At 46.5% G+C, this 27,907-nt stretch overlaps 1 long non-coding RNA gene across 2 annotated transcripts in view; it reads right to left on the minus strand.

Annotated features, from left to right (window-relative positions):
- Window positions 1–27,907, minus strand: part of LOC148436099 (uncharacterized) — a 70,550-nt gene that overhangs the window by 6,860 nt on the left and 35,783 nt on the right. The window contains exons 2-3 of one of the 2 annotated variants that reach the window (XR_015876505.1): window positions 22,068–22,195; window positions 15,932–16,032 (exon numbers count right to left, since the gene is read on the minus strand). This is a non-coding gene — a long non-coding RNA (uncharacterized LOC148436099). Of the gene's footprint in view, window positions 1–15,931; window positions 16,033–22,067; window positions 22,196–27,907 lie in introns of those variants that run through there. The other variant, XR_015876504.1, reaches the window with a different exon arrangement.

A 27,907-nucleotide genomic window follows, 5' to 3' on the forward strand; every position in this document is an offset into this window, starting at 1 on the left:
GGCGCCCGGCAAATAGGGGATGCGACCGCACCCCCCCCCGTATTGACGCCGCTGGAGGTGGAGCGCTGATCACCGGCGTTCCATCTCCATAGCAGTGCTCGGAACGGCCCAGGGGACAATGGAGCCAGGTGCCCCCTTAAGGGCTGGAGCCCGGCGGCAAATTACTCCTTTGTCTCTGGGAGTTCCACCACTGCATCAATTATATGTTGGAGATATGTGTGTACAGGCTTGAGAATGTAGCAGACTTTCTGTACACACCAGTGGATCAGGGCCGGTGCAACCATTAGGTAGCTTTAGGCTCCTGACGGGCGTCGTTGAGGTGACTGAGGTCTCCAGCATAAAAATGAAAGAAGTCCCAGAAAGAGACGTCCTTTTGCTACTTAGTACTGACAGCAGAAGTGGATTATATAGACAGCTGCTGCACCCGTGCCTTTCCCCTCCTCTTCTATTCATGCCTGGCTGGCTCAGGCCAGTAGCAGTGTCCGTCCTCTTCCCCTCTTGGAAACGGCAATGTGTAATATTTTGTATATACAGTATGTCTGTGTATAAATAAAGTGACAGAAAATTCCCTTGCTTTGGGATAGAGAACTCCAGATAGCAACATTTTATTACATATCTGTTATGCGTTAGGCCCCTATGTACTACAATCCGCATTTCAAATGTGGTTATAGTGTGACATTTGTGTCTTAATTCGCATTGTGAATTTAGGAAATATCACAGGAATGTATCAAAATCACATGCCGGGACAGAGCTTGCGATAAAGCTCTGCACTGTGAATTCCCTCTGCACACTTCTCACTGTATTATTCACAGGCTCACCAACCCCCTGACCACGATCCCCCCCCAGCAATGACCCCCTCCTGTTCAACTAACCCTTACCTACCTGGTGATCGGTGCGGTCCTCAGGGGCTCCGGTCAGCTGGTCTCTGGGCTCCTGCACTGTGACCCTGGACAGCTGCTCTATGCTGCAAGCTGAGATACCGGCATAGAGCAGCTGACCAGGGGTCACAGTGCGGGAGCCAGAGAGCAGCTGACTGGAGCCCCTGGGAACCTCACCGGATCACCGATCTCCGGTCCCTGGATGCCGGTAAGTGTTTGGTGATTTTTTTAACTGTTTATTTTGTGGTCTATTTATACTACACATCTGATCACAGGGGCCGACTCCCGGCCAAGCAGGAGTTGTGGAAACGGGAAAGCCTGGAAAACGCCATCGGATGGCATTATTATCACAGGGAATTCCCTGTTAATTTTTCACAATGTATATATAGTAAATCCGAGCTAAGCACACTTCCCATTACAAGTATGGGAAATGTGATCTGCTTACTAAATATGCTAAATGAATGGCTTGGGGTAGTTTTCCATGAAAATTGCTCCAAAAGCCCTTTCATACATTAATGTGATACTAAATTAATGTAAATAAAAGTGTGAAAACACATTTTTTCACATTTTAGTAAACAAATATTGGTAAATAGGACCCTTTATGAGCACAAAATATTTTATAATACTTCACTAGATGGCGCTTTTTCTAACCCTTGTGTAGCGACCGATTCTTCAAGGCAGGAACAAGTGGAAGTGTATTTTTCAAGCAATTGTCTAAAACCACAGTCGACAATCCGCCGTTTGCAAGTTACCGGTGGCTCGTGGCTGCATTAAATGTAGCTCGTCTGACGGCGATGGGGGAAGCACGACGGTAACTCGCCTTAAAGCAACGGGGGAAGCACGACGGTAGCTCGCCTTACAGAGGCGGGGGCAGCACTGCGGCAGCTCGCCTTACAGAGACGGGGGAAGCACGACGGTAGCTCGCCTTACAGAGGCGGGGGCAGCACTACGGTAGCTCGCCTTACAGCGACGGGGGAAGCACGACGGTAGCTCGCCTTACAGCGACGGGGGAAGCACGACGGTAGCACACCTTACAGAGACAGGGAAGCACGACGATAGCGACGGGGGAAGCACGACGGTAGCTCGCCTTACAGCGACGGGGGAAGCACGACTGTAGCTCGCCTTACAGCGACGGGGGAAGCATTACGGTAGCTCGCCTTACAGCGATGCGGGCAGCACTGCGGTAGCTCGCCTTACATCGACGGGGGAAGCACGATGGTAGCTCGCCTTACAGCGGCGGTGGAAGCACGACGGTATCTCGCCTTACAGCGATGGGGGAAGCACAGCGGTAGCTCGACTTACAGCGACGGGGGAAGCACGACTGTAGCTCGCCTTACAGCGACGGGGGAAGCACTGCGGTAGCTCGTCTTACAGCGACGGGGGAAGCACTGCGGTAGCTCGCCTTACGGAACTGAGCTCACAGCGCGCAATCCGTGCAGAGGATGTCATAAGCGGCGCAACGGCACTGCATGACAATTACTGCCAGCAGGCTCGCCGCTGACCATGTGTATGTAAGAGCAGCGCTGACAGGTCAGCACATCCCTGTTCCCATCACATAACTGACCCTAAGGGTGACAGGTCAGCACATCCCTGTCCCCCACCACATAACTGACCCTACAGATGACAGGTCAGCACATCCCTGTCCTCACTACATAACTGACCCTAAGGATTACAGGTCAGTACATCCCTGTCCCCATCACATAACTGACCCTAAGGGTGACAGAAAAAAAAAGAGATTTGCCCCCCAGCACACTGCAGCAAGAACAATACTTAAATCCTACATAATAATAGAGATTTAGAGGTATTAGTTACACACATTTGCAAATATATGAATAAGCGCCAGGCCAATCGTCAAGGCTCCTCTATACTGGCGTCCCTAACATTAAGAGGCTCACGTCCGAGAAGCAAGGCACCCCAAAAAAATTCCAGCCAAGGGCCATCCCCAGGGCATCACACGAAAAAGGGAAAAAGGTGATAGTGAAGTATAAAGAAAAGATGTGTAAAGAGGTCAGCACATCCCTGTCCCCATCACATAACTGACCCTAAGGGTGACAGGTCAGCACATCCCTGTCCCCATCACATAACTGACCCTAAGGGGGTCACTAGAATCACTAGATGTTAGGAATAGCCCTGAAAGTGTCTGTGTGTATGATATGAATAGGGAGCCTATTACTAAAAAAAGGTTTAAAAATAAATCAGATTTTTATCCTCTCAAACATAGGGGCCCCTATATTGAGAGTTTTTATAAATCTACATTGGAAGGCTTAAGAACCTTATGTGAAAAAGCAGAAAGAGAACCTCTGAGAGATAACCTTACAAGGAATGAACGCAATGCTCTAATAGAATTGAGATCGGATCCCACAATCACTATCAAACCAGCAGATAAGGGCGGTGGGATTGTAATACAGGATACCGATGATTACATCAAAGAGGCATACCGTCAACTTAATGATGGTATGCACTATCAACTTATGCCTGGAAATCCCACCGCCCTTTTTCAGAAAAAACTACATCTATTGTTATGTGATATGTTGAAGGATGGTGTAATAAATAAAGACACTTTTCATTTTTTGAATGTCACACATCCGGTTGTCCCCACTTTTTATTATTTACCAAAGATTCACAAAACACTTTCTTTTCCACCAGGGAGACCTATTATTTCTGGTGTACGGTCACTCACGAATAATTTATCTTACTTTGTTGACACTTTTTTACAGAAACATATCCAAATGCTTCAGTCATACATTAAGGATACCTCCCATTTCTTGAGGTTAATTCAAAATATCGAAAGGAAAGAAAGCTATATTTTTGCAACCTGTGATGTGGAATCATTATATTCCAACATTCCACATGATAAGGGAATAAAAACTGTAGAATACTATCTCGAGGGAGATTCAAGCATGACTGTGGCACTTAGAATTTTATTTTTTCATCTATTAAATTTATTCTTGAACACAATTATTTCACCTTTGATTCCAAATTTTTTTTACAGGCACTTGGTACTGCCATGGGAACCAGGTTCGCCCCAAGCTTCGCTAACCTATACATGGGTAGGTTCGAGGAGGAGTATGTGTGGGGTCGGGGGCTTGGGGCGGACCTGGTTCTCTATGGCAGGTACATAGATGATTTGTTTTTTATCTGGGATGGGGACGCATTATCACTTAACACTTTTTTGGAGAGTTTTAATCACAATAATTTTGGGTTAAAGTTCACTAATATCACCAATCCACTCTCGATAAATTTCTTAGACATTGCGTTAACAATAGGTGATGACCTTAAGATTCACACACAGACCTATATGAAAGAGGTTGATCAAAATAGATATCTAAACTATGGAAGTAGCCATCTACGTAGATGGAAAGAAAATATTCGAAAAGGGCAGCTACTTAGGTTAAAAAGGAATTGCTCAGAGGGTAAGACCTATGAGAAACAAGCCTTGGCCCTTTTTGGCTCTTTCTTGGAACAGGGATATCCCCAACAGGTGTTAGATGATGCCTATAATGGAGTAGCTAATTTAGATAGGAAGCAATTGATGCATGGTAAAAAGAGAGAAAAAGAAAATGAGGATAGATCCTGTGTTTTTGTGACACAGTTTAATTCATATTCATATGAAATAAAAAAAGTACTTAAAAAGAATTTACCTATTCTTAAATTAGATAATCATATTGGTCCATTCATTGTACCTCACAAATCAATAGTTTTTAGAAAAGCAGCCAATTTAAAATTAAATTTAGCACCTAGTCTTTTTAAAAGGGACAAAAAATATACAGAAATATGTAATACTTGGCTCCCTCCCAAACCATTGGGTTTCCACAGATGTGGCAAAGATGCGTGTATCACATGTAAATATACAGAGAGGAAAACAGTACAATTTAAGTCCATCACCTCAGGGGAAACATTTCAAATTAGAGATTTTTTGAATTGTAGATCGACATTTTTGATCTATTTGATTGAGTGTAGATGCGGCCTGCAATATGTGGGCCGCACTACAAGAACCCTGCATGTTCGGTTTATGGAGCATAAAACAAACATAAGTAACCAATTAAAAACACACACTTTATCTAGACACGTGGGACACTGCCAAGGGGGAGGTATGCAGGGGATTACAGTGATAGCTATAGATTTTATAAAACCGACCAAAAGAGGAGATAGATTTAATGTTTTATGTAAACGTGAAGCATATTGGATTTTCCGATTACAAACTCTATACCCTCAGGGACTAAACGATACAGTTGAACTAAATAATATCTATTAAATGTCCGAGTGATGTAAAATAGTTAAATATAGATAGATCAACCCTAGAATGAGTATTTTCAATAGCCCCCTCCCCTAGTGAGGTAGAGGAGGCTATTTGTCCCCATTGGTTGGGAATATATATAGGTCAGGTGGTCAAAATACTCACAGTCTGTGGTGTTATGTTTGCTGTATGGTTAGACTGTATATCCAACAGCATTTTGGATTTTAGGCTGTATCAATGAGGTATACGACTAGGGTTAGAATGATGTCCCTCTTCGTGTCTCTGGAACGTATATTTTGATATGGACATTTTCTTTTTCTCTGCCTCATCTCTTCTTTCTTTGTTATTGTAATTCATGTATATTTATCACTTAGTATTGTTAGTGTCATCGTTACAATACATATGTTGAAATAGAACAGATTTTTAGTATGCTGTTCTGTTAGGTGGAGCATTATATATTGTGGTTGAAGTCTGCAGAAGATCTAGATTAAGCAGACTAGATAGGCGGTCATTTTGTAGCAACTCAAGCTCTATGTAATAGCTATAGGGAAAATAATGACCTAAATTATTATAGTAGGTGAAGAGGGGAAAATAGCAAGGATTAGTAAAATAACTGTGTGATACGTTGTTTAAGGAATTTTTGATTGATATTTTAAAGAGTGTCAAATACCTGTTATTTGAATTATATATATACATCTAAAATGGGTTGATGATTGTAATGATTAGTGGGATTTATATTGATATCAGGTTGTGTATTGGTCTTTAAATAGAAATATATATGGGCTGGATACGATGGAATAAGTATGTTGATAATCATCGTTACAAATATCCAGTATTTATAGGATCTAAACCACCTGATATCTTGTGTCCCAAAAGATATATGTTAAAAGTGTTAAATTGTTGTAACTATATATTTAATACAATGTATAAAAATGGCTAAATAGCTATTTGTTCCGAATATATCTAGACATAGAAAAGATTGAAATCTATGTCAGAAAAATCTGGCTTGCAATGCAGCAGTAGCTGACACACCCGACATCTGAATAATGTCTCTAATTAACAATCAGCTGAGCAAATTAGAGCTATGCTGATATAAACGGAACTACATCAGTACCATAGTACTCTGTCTCCTGAAGAAGCCGCCGATGTTTCTAAGGCGGAGAAACGCGTAGAGAGAAGGACGGGACGTGAGACCGCAAGCCGGGCAAGTGAGTCACTGACCACTCTACACTGACCACTTTACACGGAGGAAGAACAATAACGCTGCACGCTGCACACCGACGGGTGATTGCACCGGAGCCGATCCCTCTCCTCCGTGGATTACTGTGAGGCCACTGCATGTGAAAGATAAGTGGGGAGTACGGTATGACTTATGGTCACAACTGGATCGTGAGTGACAGACCCTATAAAGCATGCATGCTTGAATGTGCACTATTCTAAAAAAATTTTTTACATTTTTATTCTCTGATATATTGAACAGAGCTGTCTGCAGCTGTGCGGTCTACACATATTAGGAGTGGCTTCAAATGTTAGAAACAGCCAATGCTCCTAGATGAACAATCTATAAGCCCAGCTCCTAAGGGCTCAATCTATATTCGAACTTTTTTTCAGAATATCACTGGACATCAACAGTCCCCCTAAAAATCCGTTGTGCCACATAGGCTGGAATACCTTTATTATGGTGTACTAATTAACATTCTCCTACAGTCTCAGATGTGTGAGAGACATTAATATATATATGTCTACACGGACCATCTAAGAGCTATGTAAACATCAACACCTTTAATGTTATTTGTGATTGTTTATATGCAAGCCACTATACACAGCCATTGGTGCTACATATTTACAATTTATCTTCCAGGTTTATTATTCTCTGCTTGGTGCAGATTGTATGCAATTACAACAAGTATTGCTTTTATTTTCCTATTCATTTTTTATTGTCTTAGTTGAAGCAATTCTCTAATTTATTTATATATATATTTGTATTCTTTATTTTTTTTTTTTTTTTTCATTATCCCATTATTATGTCATTTTAGCATTTCCTATCCTATATGTATTTTTATTAATTTTTTGAGTGTCTAATTTACTATTTACTGTGGTCTTCTTATTAAATATTAGTATCTTTAGCGCCTGTCTATCTGTGCTTTCGATTTCTTGACCCTAAGGGTGACAGGTCAGCACATCCCTGTCCCCATCACATAACTGACCCTGAAAGTGACAGGTCAGCACATCCCTGTCCACCACCATATAACTGACCCTAAGGGTAATAGGTCAGCACATCCCTGTCCTCACCACACAACTGACCTAAGAATGACAGGTCAGCACATCCCTGTCCCCATCACATAAGTGACCCTAAGGGTGACAGGTCAGCGAATCCCACCACCGCTTAATTTTACCAGCGCTGGGATCGAGTATGGGATCTCAGCGGTGGAACAGCAGCGGCATAGTATGGAGATGTGTCCCACTGGGGACACATCTCAATCGGCGGCAGTGCTGGCCGGGACGGAGCCGGGAGCCTGCTATTTAAAGCTAGCACTGGTCGCTAGCGAATCCTGGCTCGCGGACCAGCTGCCAGTCAAAAGAAGTGGCAGATTTTTTAAATCTGGCTATTAGCGGCTCACGGACCACCAGCAAGCGAGAAGCTGCAAAGTGGCAGCTTTCTCATTGGCTCGCGGCCATCTCTGGATTTAAAAAGCCGCCCCTTCTTTTGACTGAGTCACGTGTCCCCGCCGGTCACCTGCATCGTGGAGCCCTCTCTGAGTGACAGCTGGTTCAGGGATGGGACTGTGGACATCTGCTGTCGGTTCTAGCCTCAGCCATTCTCAGGACAGTCAAGCTGAAGATGCTCATGGAGACCCTGGAGGAGTCCTCGGGTCAGAGGTCTGGCAGTGAAGGGGCTGTAGTACCCCCACCACTAAATTCCCACTTCGAGCACTATAATTATATATATATATATATATATATATATAAATACACACACACACACACACACACACACACACAGTGATCGCGGTGAGCGACAACATTTGTGGGTCCCAGGGACCCACCACTTTAAAAAAAATGGGGTCCTACCGGACCATTTCTGGGTCCCATCATAATTTATGCTTTAGAGCTGCCCATATGCCTCAGACCACCCCACATGCCACTCCACATGCCCCTAAAATGCAGATCTGATACCCCCAACAGCATCAGATATCCCCACAAGCCCCTTAAATGCATGTTTTAATTCCTCCATGATCTTTCAGGTAATATGACTGGTCTGTTCACAAAACCCATAGTGAATAAGTAGGCTTACCATATCATCCCTTTAAACTGGGACACTCATGGATTACACAGGTTCTGTGGCTCATTGAAACCAGGTGAAATCTAGGCATGAAGTCAGCCAGTCACAGAACCTTTGTAATTAATTCATGAGTCCCGTTTTAAAGTGATATTATGGTTAGCCACTTTAGGTAATAGGCATATTTATCAAAGGATAAATGCCCGGTCTTTACACATTAATGCCCTTTACACATAATGCCACACAGCAAAGCCCAGCCTTTACACATTATGCCATGCAGTAATAACCCGTACATAATGATGCCGCACATTAATGCCCTTTACACATGATGCGCACATTAATGCCCTTTAGTCCCCCTGTGCAGTGCCCCCAGCGGCAGTCCCCCTGTGCAGTGCCCCCAGCGGCAGTCCCCCTGTGCAGTGCCCCCAGCGGCAGTCCCCCTGTGCAGTGTCCCCAGCGGCAGTCCCCCTGTGCAGTGCCCCCAGTGGCTGTCCCCCTGTGCAGTGCCCCCAGCAGCAGTCCCCCTGTGCAGTGCCCCCAGCAGCAGTCCCCCTGTGCAGTGCCCCCCGTATGCCTGTCAGACTACCTATGCAGTCCAATGAAGGTATCTGCCCCCTTATAGGTGTGAGTGACCTGGGCATTAGGCCCAGGAAACTAAAGGGCAAACAGGTGGGCCCTCTAGTTACCTGGGCCTAATGCCCAAGTCACACACCTATTTGGGGGGCATATACCTTCAATTGGGCCTAATGCCCCCTATGTTGCCCGGGCCTTGTGCCCGCCTATAGAAGCATAGGCCTATTGCCTGAATTTATCCCACGGGCCTAGTGCCCGACAACCCTGGTGGTCTAGGAAGGAGTAAAATACGGTACGGTGGAAGAAGCTGCGGGGGGGAGCTTCGTTAGCTCTTTTGCTTTCCTTCCCCGCAGTCCTCTTCGGTCCTCAGTTTCAGTCTTCTGCCGCTGGCCCATCCTGGCCAGTGGCAACGCCTCTTCCTTCTTGATCACGCCATCTTCTGGCCTCATGCGCGGCCGCCGGAACTGTTGCCGCGCCGCTCCTCTCTTCGGGAGGTCTTCACTCCTCCCCTCCGCCGATGGACTGAACGTTCCCACTCAGGGGCATCTATTCACGTCACCGCAAGTGGGCGGGGCTATGACGCGGTGAGCCACGATTGGCTCGTCGCGTCTGCCTCCTATTGGCTGCTGGACCGCGAGCCAAAAGCTCGCGGCCAGTGCCAAACAACCGCCGCCGCTACTTGGCATCCGGGCAGCGAGCTCCGCTCAGCTCGCGCCCGGAGCCAAGCTTCTCTCGCCGCCACTGGTGGTCCCTTCACCAGGTACCCGCCGCGGTGCCTTACGCGGCGCTGGGATCAAACTTTCCCAGCGCCGGGCACGGACGCTGAGCCGATGCTGGGATCAGACACTTGATCCCAGCATGGCTTTCCACAGCAGGAGCCAAAGAGAGTCTATCTGACTCTCATTGGCTGCTCCAACAGACAGCGTTATGTCCGTCTCTGCAGGGGAACGCGCTGTGCTGCAGCCAGCTCTCAGGGATTGGCCACAGCACAGCGCGTCCCCGGGGGGACCCGGCTACTTTAAAAAAGTGAGTCCCCAGTGCCCGATAGGGCGTATTTGCGAACAGTGTGTGTGTGTATGTGTATATATAAATATATTAAACACACACTGGCCCTGATTCAGAGCCGGGCGCTCTGACAGAGCGCTGGCTCTGAATCACGGCCGTCCTGCTGAAATTTTATAGCGGCCTCCTGGCCGCTCGCATAGCTGTGGGTTACCACACACATCTATAGCGAGCGGCCAAAATTATGGTCGTGATGGTCAAGACCATCACGACCATCGGGCTTGCGACGAGACCCTTGCGGTAGGGTCTCGTTGCCGCAAGCCCTGGAGTGCTTTTGGCTCTATCAGAGCCAAAAGCACTCCCACTGACATTACTAGTGATGTCAGTGGGGCCGGCCCCAGACGGTAGGCGTTCCCATGGGAACGCCTAAGTCTGGGCAGCCACGCCCCCGGCACGCCCACCAAAGGAGGTGTGCTGTCAATCACCATCGACAGCACGCCCCCTTTGGTGCGAGACCCATAGCGACGGCTTTACCGTCGTTATTCGGGTCTCGCGCATGCGCACGACGGAGCCGCCTCCGTCGTGCATATGCGCACTTGGCCAACATCGACCCGCTTGCGAGCGGATCTGAATCAGGCCCACTGTTTGCCTTCATGAAGATAGACATAGACTAATAATTATTTTACTTTATTAGGCTATTATATGTTTAAGTACAGTGTTTGCTTAAAAAAAAACAGAAAAAAAATAACACAAACATCAGTTCCAGAGAACCAATGTTTATATCTAAATGTTTTGTATTCAATGTTAAAAACATCGGTACTTCCAATGTTTTCTTTCAATGTCTCATCCCTACTGACAATCTCTCTAAGACACATGATGTTAATGTATATTTAACATAACCTAGATCTGTTTTTTTTATACACCAGATGCTGTATATAAAGTAGGTATTATTTCTCCCCACATGTCTGATGTGAGAGTGAATACCAATATATGGATGTAAATGGTGTAAATATATTATAGGGTTAATATTTATCCCCAAAGATTTAGGGGCCTATTTATCAACACTAAAATAACGGTTGTAAGGAGGGTACACACGGTCAGACTTGGAGACGATCAGATAACGATCATTATCTGATTGTCCTGTATGTGCTGGATGTTCGATATCGGACATCCAGCAACATGCACCAACCCCCAAACGACGTGACGATCGCAGGTCCCATAAGTAACCATGCTAACATGGTCTTTATCTACCAGGTCAGCCTTCATGCACGGGCGATGGTCGATAATTGACCATCTGTGCCCACGCATCGATCATCGTTTGAGGGGTTAAAAAAAAAGAACGATATAAACGATCAAACTATATTGTTATCGTCTATATCGTTCTTTTTATCTGACCGTGTGTATGCACCATTAAGGACATTTCCCTTAATTACGGTTATTTCAGTAATAACACACTTAGCACAGGAGATATCACTGATATCTCCTGGTTAAGTCCGCCTGCGTTAATTTCCACACTCCCCATACATGTGGGACCCCTGGCCCGCGTATGCGCACGACGGAGCCGGCTCCGTCGTGCGCATGTGCACTGGCCCACCATCGACCCGGTTGCGAGCACACAGTGCTTGCGACCGGGTCTGAATCAGGCCCTCTGTCCTCAGGATCCCACACAGGTCACGTTTGCAGGTCACCCAGCAGGTGCACAGGTGTATTCATTACCCACTGACACATTTTAAGAGATCCACAGGTGGAGATAATTATTTCACTTGATTCTGTGAGGAGACTTGAAAAAAAAACACTGTTTGGGGTCCTGTGGACAGAGGGCCTGATTCAAACCCGGTCGCAAGCGCTGTGTGCTCGCAACCGGGTCGATGGTGGGCCAGTGCACATACGCACGACGGAGCCAGCTCCGTCGTGCGCATACGCACCAAAGGGGGCGTGCTGTCGCTGTTGAGTGACAGCACGCCTCCTTTGGTGGGTGGGCCGGGGGAGTGGCTGCCCAAACGGAGGCGTTCCCATGTGAACGCCTCCGTTTGGGGGCGGCCCCACTGACATCACGAGTGACATCAGTGGGAGAGATTCGGCTCTGTCAGAGCCGAAATCTCTCTGGGGCTTGCGGCAACGAGACCCTACCACAAGGGTCTCGTCGCAAGCCCGATGGTTAAGACCATCTTGCTATAGATGGAGGCCGCTCTACAAAACCAGAGGGCCGGCCCTGATTCAGAGCGAGCGCTCTGTCATAGCGTCCGGCTCTGCATCAGGGCCAGAGTTTGAGAACCTGTGCATTAGTACATTAGTATGGGGATATGGAAATTAGGCTATACATCAACTTCCAAAAATAATATATTTTCTTTATATCCAGTTACCGCAGCTGTAGGCAGTGCTGCGCATGCGCTGGTCTTTACGGATGTAACGGCGCATGCAAAGCACTGATTACACATGCGGTAAGGTAGAGAAGGCTGGGAAAAGGATCTATTTTCCGTGGAGCTGTCATCGCAAAAATGACAGCTCTTCAGAATAGATAGTTATGGGAAGGAGGAATGATGAATCCTCTGGTAATTAGGTAGAACTCCATGTGAGTTCTAAACCTAATTACCTCCATTGATATATTAGTAATGATGAATAGCCCCTTAGTATCAATGATTACCCCCACAATTCAATAACATTTATTGATATACAACAGGGCACTAAAGTGAGATGGTTACACCCTGCTTCTGGGTATATTGAATATGCAAATGATAGTGTGAGATATACAGAATCTGATAGTCAGGCAGTGCCACATACAGACAGTCACACTGTCACACTCTCACTCCTCTATCATATATCTGGTTATCTATTAGCTGGTCTGCACGGTTCACTGCAACATATTCTTATTGTAACATTTTCTCATTAGTAAGACTGAGTAACAGGCATCTTACATGTGGGATTATACTACAATTATTTAAATACAGTTCTAAGGAATATTTCCACCACTATATCTGCAGTTATCTCTCTCTCTCTATATATAGGAATGTATGCGATTTAGATTGAACAAGGGTTAATATTGAAAGACACGAGATAACGTATATATACTTTTTCAGAAGATCGTTTATTAATATATTTAGAAATTGAGTAAAGGCATCACACACCGTGTATTTTAATTTATCTAATATTTCCTTCTCTCACTTTTTTATTTGCATATACATATTAAAATGTTGTTAATAAAAGTTGCATTTTAACTATTAGTGCACCACAGTTGAAACTTCCAATCCTGTCCTTTCATTGTTTAATGACAGGATGTATATACAATAGCCGTTACATCAATAATCACACACGTGTCTGCCCCCCGGTGACTTACCGCTGTAGTGCGGCTTTTTTTTCCCGGTTTCAGACCAGTGTCCTGTATGGACCCGTCGCTTGGCCCTGTTTGGTGAGTGAGAAGTGGCTCCCCTCCCTCAGATGAGCTTAATGGAGGCAGCCAGTGTCCCGCACACCTTCCAGCTGGTGTTCTGATCCTGAACACAGGCCGCAGACAGAAATGCGCAAGCTGCTCTCTCATTCCGACTTATCCTTCAGTATCGCTTGGTGTGTGTGTGTGTGTGTGTGTGTGTGTGTGTGCGTGTCAGGCTCACCAGTGTGTGTGTGTGCGTGTCAGGCTCACCATTGTGTGTGTGTGTGCCAGGCTCACCATTGTGTGTGTGTGTGTGTGTCAGGCTCACCATTGTGTGTGTGTGTGTGTCAGGCTCACCATTGGAGACAGCCCGTGTTCAACACCTTCTGCAGTAAGTCTTCGAATATGGGAAGGCAAGTATGGAAGTAGTAACTGACGCATTTCACCCTCAATTTAGAGGGCTTCCTGCGTATCTCTTTTACAATAAAATATAATTAAACATTAAAGCGCCATCAATGTATAAGGGCCATGGAAAGAATAGACTGGAAACCCCGGATTTATCAAGCGGTGGTTTTGAAAAGCACAGTAGAACCTTGCTACAGTTGTGACCAATGGGATGCAGTCATCACTAACAGCGGCACACTTACACCAGGGTAAGACCCCTCCGGGAGGATGTCCTGATGAAAGGGCATTAAATACAGTTCTGAAACGTTGATGTAACACACAGGGCTCAATGTGATAATTGGAAGTTGTCCAGAGTGCTGCTTTTCCCACATATACACACATACATATATACACACACACAGTGGTGGCCAAAATTGCGGACACTTTTTGAAATTTTAATGTTTTTCAACTTCGAATGCTTATAAAAACCTGTTACACTTCATGCAGTGCAATGATTCAGAAGGTAAAAGTTTTGGTTGTGGGATGGTGTCGATGTACTTTCTGCTGTTCAGTGTGCCATCTAAGACATAAAGGCAGCCTACAGCATCTGCTGTCATACATGCCCAGATCATAACACGTGGAGGATTCTTTGTTGTCGATTGAATGCAATCTGGATGTACCTCTTCCCGATATTTTCTCCCATCACTGCCTAATATCGATATCTTATTTTCGTCACTGCATATCACTTGTTTCCACTGACCTTCTGTCCATGCAATGTGTTCTTTTGCCCACTGTATTCATTGCTGCCACTGCTTTTTATTCAGCAATGGCTCTTTTCAGGGAATCCTACCTTTTAGGCCAACCTCCGTTAGTCTTCTCCGTACCGTTCTTGCACTGACAAAAACAGTAGTTGCACTCAGGTCACTGCTAATGGCCGCAGATGACATCCATCTGTCCCTGACGCAAATTCGTTTTATTCTCCTATCAACAGCTTTTGTGCATTTTTTCCGACCATTTCCTTCTTTGTTTTGTATAGATTGTGTTTCCTGATAGCGTAAACAAAACTTTCGTACTCCTGATGTTGTCACATTCCCACCAATTTCTCTTGCAATTGCTGCATACGAGAGACCATTTTCATCAAGTGACACAGTCGTTTTGCTGACTTTGGGTACCCGTTTATTTCCACGGAGAGCCATAAGCGCTACACATTGAGGTGACAGTGCCCGCTAGCTGGATTCAAGACGGCGAGAGATAACCAGGCGGTCATGTGTTGACCATATTACAGCGTCAGGATTTCCCCGTCAGAGGATAACCTTGTCCATTGGCCAGGCGGTAGGAGATACCAATAACCGCTACACCTCTTCAGGATATACAGGTGGATTATATGTGCGCTTCGAATTAGCATGGAGTCCGTGTTTCCTAAATAACATTGTATTGTTTATACCTTTGGAAAACATTCCAGCGCTACCCCTCGTCAAAACCCGGAGGTAAAATCAAAGGGGTTATTAGGACTCTCATATGTGGACTTTGATCGGGTGAGAACTGTCAGATTAAGATTGGTCACACTTTACATGAAATATAGACATTTTTTTTTATATATTTTTATGTTTTCTTTAGTAAACCTGTCAGTTATGCAGGTTTCTATTAGGAATCAAGAGGTTCCATGGTAATATATGATAGTCTGTACAGACTTTTACAATATTAAGGTGATTGTTATATGTCATTTGTATACCATTACTGATATGCTTATTGTGTATTTATTAAATTCATGGTAGATTTATTTGGTGTCTTGAATTCATTTCCGACACGTTAAGTATTTATTTGTAATTACAAATCCAATTAGTGCAACACCATCAGTGTATTATCTGTGTTTGGGATCATCAGCAGGTGATCTTTTATTGGGGTTACACATACCCATAGGTGTTTGCAGCTGTGGTCTATTATTCAATTATAGTTTATTAGCGCCAGGCTGTTATTTGGTGGGACATTTTCACGTAACACCACAATCCTGGATCTCTTCCTGGGTGACCAGTCACCACTTTGCCTGGATGACATTGTTGTATTTATTTGTTACACCGTCGTTAGCACTAAACAATACACACAAACATCCAACAGTAATTGCACTTCTGTAACCAACTTTATTCTGCAACATGAAACAGCCAAACTGACCTTTCCCACCTTTGTACATGACCTTGTACCTGCTCATACACCACAGCTGATTGGTCCTCAGAGCGACGATTCCGATTGGCTGGTAGTAGCTGTTATTACAATCCGCTTCTTGAACGTCACGCATCTGTGCTTCTTTGTCTGACTGAAAGTAGAATAACTTCCCTTGTAATGCAAATATTTCACCTCTGATTATTGTGTTGAATTCAGCATTAAATTTCCTTTAATTTGATATATGAATCATTGCACCGTGTGACGTGAAACAGTTTTTATAAGCATTCAAAGTTAATAAACATTCAAATTTCAAAATATGTCTGCAATTTTGGCCACCAGTGTGTGTATATATGTGTATAACATGCCCAGTACACTATACTATTGTGCTTTCATTGCGACAACACGCTCACTGTAGTCGCATTAACGGCCACTTTCAGAGAGTCCGTGCCCAGTTGCTGCGAGTCACAAGTCAGATACGAGACTAAAAACTGCAGCAGCAGATTCTAAACAGGTCGCAGCTGCGCAGTGAAAATAAAATAAAAATCACAATTTGAGACAGACTATGAATAAGGCTCTGTGTCACCGCGAGTGATGGCATAATGTAGACTGCCGCCAGTTATCGTGTGAGTGACAGTTCCCTGACCAGGTGTTGGTCATAATGTGACCCCAATGCTCCAACCGGCATCTTCCACTCTGTAGTATGGGGAAGGGGAGTGATGAATAGGATGGGAGGGGATTATACACACATAGTGACACGCACATTCCCCCATTCTATATAAAGCTTGGCATTTCTCCCTGTGGACCTGGCGTCAGCATAACACAGGTGAGAGCTAAGTCTGGGTGATGCACCAATAATACATATCTTGTCACATTGGCTACACTTGTCCCTGCTGGTCTTAATGTAGATATTAATATTAGGTTATAAGGTCTTTGGCTAAAGCCATGTTACATAAACCGGTTATAACCAGATCCTTACTCATGGCAGCCATGGGTGATGTAATGTGGGTGTGGCTAGATGATGTCATAGACGGAGCTGGCTATTATGAGCACAGAGATGAATTGAATCCTCTCAGCCCTATATATAGGAGGCAGCCAGGAGGAGCCATATATTGGTAGCAACTTGCTCTCCAGTACTTTGTTCCTGAGATACTGAATTTGACTGACCCGGCAACTGAACCCTTGGATACGACTGATAACCTTTCGGATTACGACGAACCGGTAACAATGTTCCATCTACTTGACCTTCTATTTGCACCAGTTATTAAATTCTGTGTGCCAGAAATCATCAGTAATATGACATCTGGGAAGCTGATGACTTTAGTGGATGAGACACAAGCACTGCTCAGTAAGAACGCAGCAGGTGCAGATGCAGACATGATCTGCGCATTCTATGCCCATGTACTAGAGGTGAGGAAGGACGCTGCCGCCTTACTCACAGAGAACATCCTGCCCCTAGTGGTGAGACTGATGGTACAGGCAGAACAGGCAGAGAGGGACTGGCAGGCAGCTAGCAGAGTGTTAGTGCTATTATCCCGTCATTACATGGATTACACAGTATGTGAGATCCAAACCTCCATGAAGACGGACTCCTGCCCTCCACAGTCACTGCAGCACACGCTTTCACGCATAATGTCACCTACCACCAGCGAACCCCTTAGTCCCATAACACCGGACGGGCCCTATAGTGCAGAGGCGACAGTGGAAAGCTCAGTGAGCAAAGTTATAGCGATGGGAGGCGCTGAGGACATGCTGAGGATGCTCCGGCCTGTATTTAGGTCCCGCAACCTCCCTAACAAGCTCCTTAGTCTCACAGTCACAGCGGAACTCCTCAAATACACCGGCTGTATGTCTGGAGGACTATATACCGTCATCATTAATGACATACTAGCAACGCTGACCAACCGTGATCATCACATCCGCTTAACAGCCTTACAGTGCGTGATAAATGGCATAAGATCATCGCCAGAGGAGGCCAGGAAGCACTCTAATACCATCATGGAGGCGCTCCTGCGCACATTGAAAGCAGAGACGGCGATAGTTCTGCCCGCAGTGATACGGGCACTAATAGCCGTAGTGCAGATGGATGACAGAAAAAGCTGCCACGGAAATGACAAAGTCCTCCTCCGTATACTGAGATACATCAACTTTCCCAGCGAGGACGTCCAGCTGATCACTCTGCAGCTAATCAGGGAGCTGATAAAGAGGTACAGGCGCTACCCCGGCAGCGATATCAGCGCCATAGTAAGGGAGCAGCTTATAACCCTTCTCACCAAGATGCAGAGCACCAACATACACCTGGCGTCAGCTGCAGCTGCCTGTCTCCAGACCTGCTTACCCCACCTGGGCTGTAACACCAGACAGCTAGACGGCAGCAGCTGGGGGGATCCCCAGTATAGAGAGTCCCTGTATAAACTCCTGGCAAGGAAACATCTGATGAAGAAGCTGCTATTGGAGGCAGTGAAGAAACTGCCCATATGCATGGAGACGAGGGACCTGGTGAGACTCATAAGAATTATAAAGGAATTTATTCCACATGATCTCATGTCATCGAGACGCCTAAACAACGTGGCCGAACATCTGGAAAAGGCACTGAGACATCCCAGCCCTGACATACACCGAGGTGCATGGAGAGTGCTCCAGTGTCTATCTGAGAAATGGTGAGCCTGGCAGTTGCCTGTAACATCAAAGTGCAGCAGCGTGAGTATGCCAGGTGTAAGGAGGGAGCCCCAGGGATCTCACAGACTATCGGTGAGACCCCCAGACCGCGGTAGCGGCTGGTGTAAGAATGGTGGGAGGAGGAGGCCTGCTTTACATCATGGGCCATCAATGAGACCCCCAGACCACAGTAACAGCTGGTGTGAGTAGAGGAAGGAGGGAGCCGCCATAACATCTGAGGCCATTAGTAAGACCCCCAGACCGCAGGAACGGCTGGTGTGAGTGGAGGAGGGAGGGAGCCGCCATAACATCTGAAGCCAAGACCCCCAGACCGCAGGAACGGCTGGTGTGAGTGGAGGAAGGAGGGAGCCACCATAACATCTGAGGCCATTAGTAGGACCCCCTGACCACAGGAACAGTTGGTGTGAGAGTGGAGGCAGGAGAGCGCCTGCATTACATCACAGGCCATAATGAGACCATAGACTGCAGGAACGCTTGGTGAGAGAGAGTTGGAAGGAGGGAGCTGCATTTACACAGAGGCAGCAGCGAGACCACCAGAGCGCGGGAAGGAGATTGATCGGCTATTCAGGTAATTTGTTTTGTTGCTAATGGGCATATTTATCAATATTATTTTTACTAAAATATTGTAAATAGTGTCTTTGCACACCCTTCCCACATTATTTATGTATCACCTAAATGTATGAAAGGGCTTATTGAGAACTCACAGTCACCGGTGGCAGCACATGTGCAGAACTACTCTCAGGGTGTTTCTGGTGAAAGTGCGGGGAGAGGATTCGCAGGGACAAAGCTTTCTCGCAAACTCTGTCCCTACATGAAATGTGTGAAACTGTACGTCCTTACATTGTATCCAGATATCGCATAGCGAATCCTGGTGAATTTGTCTAATCACATCCGCATATGAGATGTGTATTGTGATAAATAGGCCTAAAGGGAGAGTTGGGTAGTACAGAGGCTGGAGCATTAGGAGGAGGGCAGCAGTGGCGTATCTATAGAGGGTGGAGGGGGTGCGCATGATATGGGGCCGGGCAAGACTTGCTGGTGCAACTGGGAACGCTGATCTCTGAAGCGATCAGAGACTAAAGACACCTCTGATCACTTCAGAGGCCAGCGTTCCCAGTGATGCAGTGCGCGGGTGTCGTCGTGGACTGGAGGCTTGTCCAGTGAGCAGCGTGAGGAGAGGCAAGTACTGCACAGGGAAGGGGGGCCACAGCATAAGGGGCACTACTAGGGGCATTACTGGGGGCACTGCATTAGGGGAATTACTGGGGGCACTGCATAATGGGCTTTAATACAGGGCGCATTCCATACTGGGCTCTAATACAGGGGGCATTCCATAATGGGCACAACTTCAGGGGGTACTGCATAATGGGCACAACTTCAGGGGGCATTGTATAATGGGCACTGCATAATGAGCACAATTACAGGGGCACTGTATAGGTACACCTGTGGGGGCTTCGGGTAAATTTTGCTATGGGGCCCCCATACCCCTGGAGAGCAGGTAGGCTTGGCGGAATAGATGACCGGTGAGGGTGAAGGCTGAATTAGTGTCTCAAAGAACCTTGGAGGACATTCCAGAGGATTAGAGCAGTACAAGAGAAACGCCATAGTCAGGCGCAGGAGGAGGGGCAACAGTTACCAGAAGAATGAAGAGGGCAGAGTGAGTGTGTCCAGAGATGAGATGGATATGTAAGGAGGGGAGGAGTGGAGGAGGGGTGAGGTGAATAAAATATATATATATTATTTATAGAAAGAGCAACAAGGGCGCCTCCAAGTGTAAGAGCTACCATCAATGTGCTCCATTTATTTATATACTGTATAAATAGAGAGAGCGGAGATAGATAGCCACTGATATGTTATACATTTAGCTTTATATCTTATATGATATTTGCTATAACAGTAGTGAGACCTATTTGCTATAACAGTAATGATACATAGCAGCCTGTGGCAGATTGATAACCGGAATAATAGCTGAGCTGGTTGTATCATTACGTGTTACAGATGGACAGATGATATGATATTTGCTATAACAGTAGGTCTGAGATAATACATAGCAGCCTGTGGGTGAGTGGTAACAGGAATAACAGCCGTAGTACTAAGAGCTGGTTTTATCATTACGTGTTACAGATGGACAGATGACCCACATGATCCCGGCACTAATAGCTGAGGATCCCGGCACTAATAGCTGAGGATCCCGGCACTAATAGCTGAGGATCCCCAGGACAGTAGTCACGGCGTTCGCAGGCTGATACTGGTCACAGCGTTCTGCGTCTAGAGGGAGAGGACATCTGTCCATCATATGGTGATTAGTGTGAGTATTAGTGTCAGTGTTTGTTACTATGATAATATATAATAATTTCCACACCATGGAGAAGGAGGACTCAGGGTACCCAGAGATCACCGGCCTCCTCTATAGCCTGTTTATCCATATATATCTCCTTCTGTACTGTAGGCTATTGTGGACTATTAAGGCCATTGGACTAAAAGCTGATTTGGGGGATTGCAGGGGCGCAGGTAAATACAATGTTATTGTTCATGCATCATTTAATCTATTTTACTTCAATCTACATTTTTTGTTTTGGATGGAATTGTCTTCTAATATCAGAAATGTCTGCAATGTCCCTTAGGCTGAGTACCGTGTCTCCTGCGTCCCATAGCAGAAATGACTGATGTCACAGATCAGGGACGTAGCATGAAACTGCTTTTCCATGTAGCAAAATTTGGGAGGACCCAACAAATTTGTCACCCACTCCGGAGGATCCCCCTGCTCTTCCCAGAGCTGGGCATATACATGAAGAGCAGAACAGGGAGCTTCACATGCGGATGGATTAGCAATGAGCGGCCCCACAGACAATGGCCCCCATAACAGCCTGGATTGCTCAAGCAGTGGTTCATTAATTACATTTTAAATTAAAAACAATAAAAACCCATCTAAGAGTCATCTATTTATACAAAAGTGACACATTATACTTGCAGATTTTTGGTAAGAGCAGGAGGCGTGGCAATGTGACTCATTATCATAGCCCCACCCCATTAGAGTAATGATGAGAATTAAGACACCATGCTGTGAGGGTGGGGCCATGATGATGCAATTTGCAACAATGTAGTGAAGTGGGCGGGGTCAGGGTTCAAAATGAAGAGTCTCCCAAACATTACTGGAGAGTGGGCAAATATGCAATATATTAGCAATGATATAACTAGTCATTTTTGGGCCCCATAGCAACATTTGTTAGGGCCCCGTGTACTGTCCAATGACAAAAAAAAAACTCATATAGAAACATGGTACAGACAAGGCAGACAGGCCCTCTCAGCCTAGGGCCCCATAGCAGCTGCACCAATGGTAGTTACACCCTTGACCACAGAGACCAATCTTATTAAATTAAGTTTAAAATGATAGTTACTCGCAATAAAGTATATACCAAAACAATTACCAAGAATGACATACAAAGATAATCTTATGCAAATAATTTTCTCTAAACAAAAAAGGAAAAATGAATGAGCAGTCTCACTTACATGAACATGTTTGCAGAGAGAGGCAAGAAGATGGAGCAATTCCCAAATGCCAGATTGGCTCCCAACAACTGTACAAAGTTCTGCATGTGGGGTTTGGTATTTATCCCTAGCATGATTATACCAACTCTCTGGAGGGAGGAAAAGTTAAAACACATTATATTTCTACAACATACACCCTCAAATAATACAGCATCTCATTATTAGAAATAGGAAATGTTGATATATTATGCAGGGGGGGGGGGTGTTCAAATTGTGTAAAAGTACCTCATTTATTACTTCTTTTTAAATGGAGTTTTATCATGGCCGGAGAGGTTATTGGTATAGGATCAGGTATAGGATCAGGGTCTGTGATTTATCACAGATCTTCATGGAATGTGAGGAGAGCAGTACATTAACTTGTCATGCGAACATTGACATATTAGTAAAAAGATTTACCATACAAAACTTTATGACCTTCCCATAAACTATTATATGTTCCCTGATCTGAGCATCTCCCTACATCTGTCTGTTGGATCATTTGCTAGTAGTCCTAATGGGCTATACATAACTATGCAAGCCTCCCCTCACATGGCATCTTCTCAAACAAATAACTAACCCTGCAGCTGGATATTACACCAGGGTCTATCACAGGTCACCATGAAGGTAAATAAAAGAAATATACTAAATAAATACAAAGGGTTACATATTGCCTGTTATCCATAACATAATTACAACACTTCCTATAACCCTCCCCTCCCATTGCCTAAACCTAACCCTCCCCATTTCATTGCCTAACCCTAACCCTCCCATTGCCTAAACCTAACCTTCCCCCTAGTGCCTAAGCCTCTCCCTCCCCTCCCGCTGTCTAACCCTATCCCTCACCTAGTGCCTAACCCTCCCCACCCGCTGCCTAACCCTATCCCTCAACTAGTGCCTAACGCTCCCCTCCCACTGCCTAACCCTATACTTCACCTAGTGACTAAGCCTAGCCCTCCCGCTGAATAACCCTATCCCTCGCCTAGTGCCTAACCCTCCCCTCCTGCTGCCTAACCCTATCCCTCACCTGGTGCCTAACCCTCCCCTCCCGCTGCCTAACCCTATCCCTCACCTAGTGCCTAACCCTCCCCTCCCGCTGCCTAACCCTATCCCTCAGCTAGTGCCTAACCCTCCCCTCCTGCTGCCTAACCCTATCCCTCACCTAGTGCCTAACCATCCCCCTCTCCTCCCGCCGCCTAAACCTAACCTTTCTTCTAGTACCTAAACCTCCCCTCCCGCTGTCTAACCCTAACTCTCCCCCTCTCCTCCTGTTTCCTAAACCTAACGCTCCCCCTAGTGTCTAACCCCTAGCCTCCCATTTCCTAACCCCCCGATGCCGGTCCATGCAGAATGTTGACATTTCAGATGTCTACAATGAGAGAATACATGTTCAATGTTGACATTTCAACAGTGTTGACATAATAACGACATTGTGATTTTGAGTTTATGGATGTCAACATTATGACTGCAATAAAAATGCCATATAGACCAAGGGGTATATTTACTAAAGTGAAAGTTTTTAGAAGTGGAGATGTTGCCCATAGCAACCAATCAGATGCTACTTAACATTTAACTAGCACCTTCTAGAAGATAATAGCTAGAATCTAATTGGTTGCTATGGGCAACATCTCCACTACTAAAAACTCTCAATTTAGTAAATTTACCCCCAACACTTACATTTCACTCCTTCTGGAGGGCAAAAAGTGCCCTGCCCTGACCGCGCAGCACACCGCTAAGACCTGTGGGTGCCATCTTCACCCGTAGGTCGCAGTGTCCCGCGGGTGGGGAAATGTGCTGTGACTTGGTCACCGCCGGTGAATAAACGCTGGGCCCATGCGCCCAGCATCTATTCTACCTGTCAGCAGCGCTTGGGGGCTGCCCGGCGTGTCCGTAAGTGCCGGGACATGCCCCCAAGAGTGACGAAAAGGTGATGCATCTTATAGACATGCCCCCTTTTCAATGGCCACGCCCTTTTTCTGGTGCTGAAGTGCCCTTTCTAGCTCCGGCATCCTGCCTGCCACCGGAGCTAGAGTGAACACTACATACCCCAGTACTGATATTAAGCCCCTCATGGGAGTTACCACAGCTAGTGCCCCCGAATGTAAATATACACAGGTCCTGTAAATGAACGTGTTTTACCACTAGGAGGAAAAACACAGGTCAGATTCTCCTGCTCGATACACAAGAGTGCACAATGGTCTTTACCAGATGCTTACTGGGGGGTTATTATGTAGCAAACAAATAAAACTGTCAGCATTGTACTGCCAATATCTACAGTCCATGGTCAGCCCAGGTCTGGTACAGCCTCGATTTGGTAACAAACAATTAGCATTCCCAAGATGTATCAATATCTGGGCTGAAGGGTGTAGTAGGTCTTACCGCCGAGCGCATGTCCTTCGGTTCAAATCCCGACAGCGGCAGCCCGGCATGGGTGAAAATCCTGATCGTCCCTAAGGTAAGTATCGCTAACCTAATTCCCCCACCATAACCCTTACACTCCCTTAGGGGTACCTAACCCTAACCTCCCCCTAAGTGCCTAAACCTAATTCCCCCTTTCCCACCGCCTAAACCTAAGACCCGGGGGGGGGGGGTGCCTAACCCTAACCTCCCCCAGGGGGTGCCTAACCCCCCTCCCGGCATCACTTTGATCGGGATGCCGGGCGTCGGTCTTCCGGCGTCTGGTTAATGACAGGCGTCTAGATTTAGACGCCTGTCATTAGTACCACGCTAGGATTAGAACGTGTGGAAGCCGGCGGTCGGGATTTAGACCATCGGCTTCCAAACTACAACCCGGGCTGAAATGCACTTGTCCGTCTTCCAGCAACAATCTGATGCAGCTGCCAGGGTTATACTGTACAGCATGTTCCAGAGCTGGATAACCGACTAAACGGTACAGGCGCCCACATAGGAGGCACCCAAAGGTCCCGTCTGTTTCCTGCTGCTTTTATCTTCAAGCATTTATTGATTTATTATTATTATTATTATTTACTTCACGTCTCTCCCTGGACATGACGATAGGGGGGCGGAGTCATAAAGTCAACGCAGTGCTGCGCACAAGTCCTCATGGAAGGAACTATAGACTTCAGTGAGCCACCCCGGCTTATATAAGAAACTGCTCACCACTGCGCTACCACTCTGCAGTGGACTTTCCCTAGTATAGCCTCACTGAGTAAATGCAATTACAAGACAAGTCTAATGGCTGCACAAATAAATGTAACGGTATGACCTCAATTCATTGGCGTAACTTCATCCCAGGTGCCCGAAGGCAAGATAAATGTTGGTGCCCCCTCAAATTAAAATGTACCACCCCCCAGCACCTATGCCAGCCCCAGCTGCCGCCCCCCTATGCAGTTCCCCCAGTAGTGGTCCCCCTGTGCAGTGCACTCTGTAGAGATCCCCCTATGCAGTGCCGCCTATGTAGTGCCCCCCAGTAATGGTCCCCCTTTGCAGTGCCCCAGTAGTAAGGGCCCCAGTAGTAAGGGCCCCAGTAGTGCTCCCAGAGTAAACTCCCTGTAGTGCCCCCAGTATTGCCCTCTGTAGTAAGCCCTTGTAATACCCCCTGTAGTAAGCCCCCAGTAATGCCCCCTGTAGTAAGACCCCGTAATGCACCATGTAGTAAGCCCCCAGTAATGCCCCCTGTAGGAAGCCCCCAGTAATGCCCCCTGTAGGAAGCCCCCAATAATGCCCCCTGTAGGAAGCCCCCAGTAATGCCCCCTGTAGTATGCCCCCGTAATGCTCCCTGTAGTAAGCCCCCAGTAATGCCCCCTGTAGTAAGCCCCGAGTACTGCCCCCTGTAGTAAGCCCCTGTAATGCCCCCTGTAGTAAGCCTCCGTAAATGCCCCCTGGTAATGAGCCTTCAGTAATGCCACCCAACAATGCCCCCTGTAGAGAGCCACCAATAATGCCCCCTGTAGCGAGCCACCAATAATGCCCCCTGTAGCGAGGCCCCCTGTAGCGAGGCCCCCCGGCGAGCGCACACACATACAAAAAAAATTAAAAATACTTACCTGAAACCCCGCTCCAGTGCAGCTGCCTTACGTCCCTGGCGCCCGCTCCTCTGTTCCTCCGGCTACCGCAGGGGGGGAAAGACGGAGCCGGGCGCCCGCTGGTAAAACTCTCAGCTGGCACCCGGCAAATAGCGAGTGCGACCGCACGCCACGTATTGACGCTGCTGGAGGTGGAGCGCATCTGATCACAGGGGCCGGCTCCCGGCCGAGCAGGAGTTGTGGAAATGGGAAAGCCTGGAAAACGCCATCAGATGGGGAATTCCCCATCAGGGAATTACGTTATTTTTTAGTAAATCAGAGAAGAGCACACTTCCCATTACAAGTATGGGAAATGTGATCTGCTTACTAAATATGCTAATTGAATGGCTTGGGGTAGTTTTCCATGAAAATTGCTCCAAAAGCCCTTTAATACATTAATGTGATACTAAATTAATGCAAAAAGAATGTGAAAACACAATTTTTCACATTTGTTTTAGTAAACAAATATTGATAAATAGCACCCTTTATGAGCACAAAATAATTTTATAGTACTTCACTTGATGGCGCTTTTTCTAACCCTTGTGTAGCGACCGATTCTTCAAGGCAGGAACAAGGGGAAGTGTATTTTCAAGCAATTGTCTAAAACCACAGTCGACAATCCGCCGCTTGCAAGTTACCGGTGCCTCGTGGCTGCATTCATGGTAGCTCGTCTGACGGCGATGGGGGCAGCACTGCGGTAGCTCGCCTTACAGCGACGGGGGAAGCACGACGGCAGCTCGCCTTACAGCGACGGGGGAAGCACGACGGCAGCTCGCCTTACAGCGACGAGGGAAGCACGACGGCAGCTCGCCTTACAGCGACGGGGGAAGCACGACGGCAGCTCGCCTTACAGCGACGGGGGAAGCACGACGGTAGCTCGCCTTACAGCGACGGGGGAAGCACGGCGGTAGCTCGCCTTACAGCGACGGGGGAAGCACGGCGGTAGCTCGCCTTACAGCTACAGGGGAAGCACGGCGGTAGCTCGCCTTACAGCGACGGAGGAAGCATGACGGTAGCTCGCCTTACGGAACTGAGCTCATGGCGCACAAGCCGTGCTAAGGATGTCATACGCGGCGTAGCGGCAGTGCATGACAATTACTGCCAGCAGGCTCGCCGCTGACCATGTGTATGTAAGAGCAGCGCTGACACTTGTTTGGTGGGAGTGTGGGACCAGACCATCCTCTGTCCCACCTGCCGCCATAATACAACAGCTCCCTGCTCCCCACCGACAGCTCTCAACAGACACAGATTGGGCACTTTGAAGGGGATGTGGGACCTGGCCATCCATCTGTTCTGCCTGCACAAATTATTGTTGATTTTCAATGAAAAATGTGGTTATTAGTCAGATTTAAGCTTTCAAAAATAAGATGTGGTTCTTCAAGATGTCTCATTTTTCTCAAGTAGCTCCCACCCCAATCAAGGTTGGAGACCACTGGTGTAGCCCCTCATACACAGTTTGTTTTTTTGTAAAACAAAATTACTAATTCTTTAAATAACAATGTTTCCCCAAAGGCAGATGGCAGAACATAGCAAAAAAAAGATGCCTTATTGTAATATACTTTTCATGATGACTTGTTAAAGATTTTGGCTTTGTCCCATTATGTAAATAACACAATTACCCATCTCCCTACACGGCACCTGCCCACCATCTTTACCTGCACATTCCCCTCTGGATGTATCTTAGTAACATTTTTCTTATTACAGTAATACTGTGGGGTACAATAGTGAGAGCAGCTGGTGGTCAGGGGAAATGTGACTGAGTAACTGGTGGGCATGGGGCAGTGGCGCATCTATAATGGG

This window comes from Taudactylus pleione, unplaced genomic scaffold (genome assembly GCF_031769625.1).
Source record: "Taudactylus pleione unplaced genomic scaffold, aTauple2 ptg001956l, whole genome shotgun sequence".
Lineage (NCBI taxonomy): Eukaryota > Metazoa > Chordata > Amphibia > Anura > Myobatrachidae > Taudactylus > Taudactylus pleione.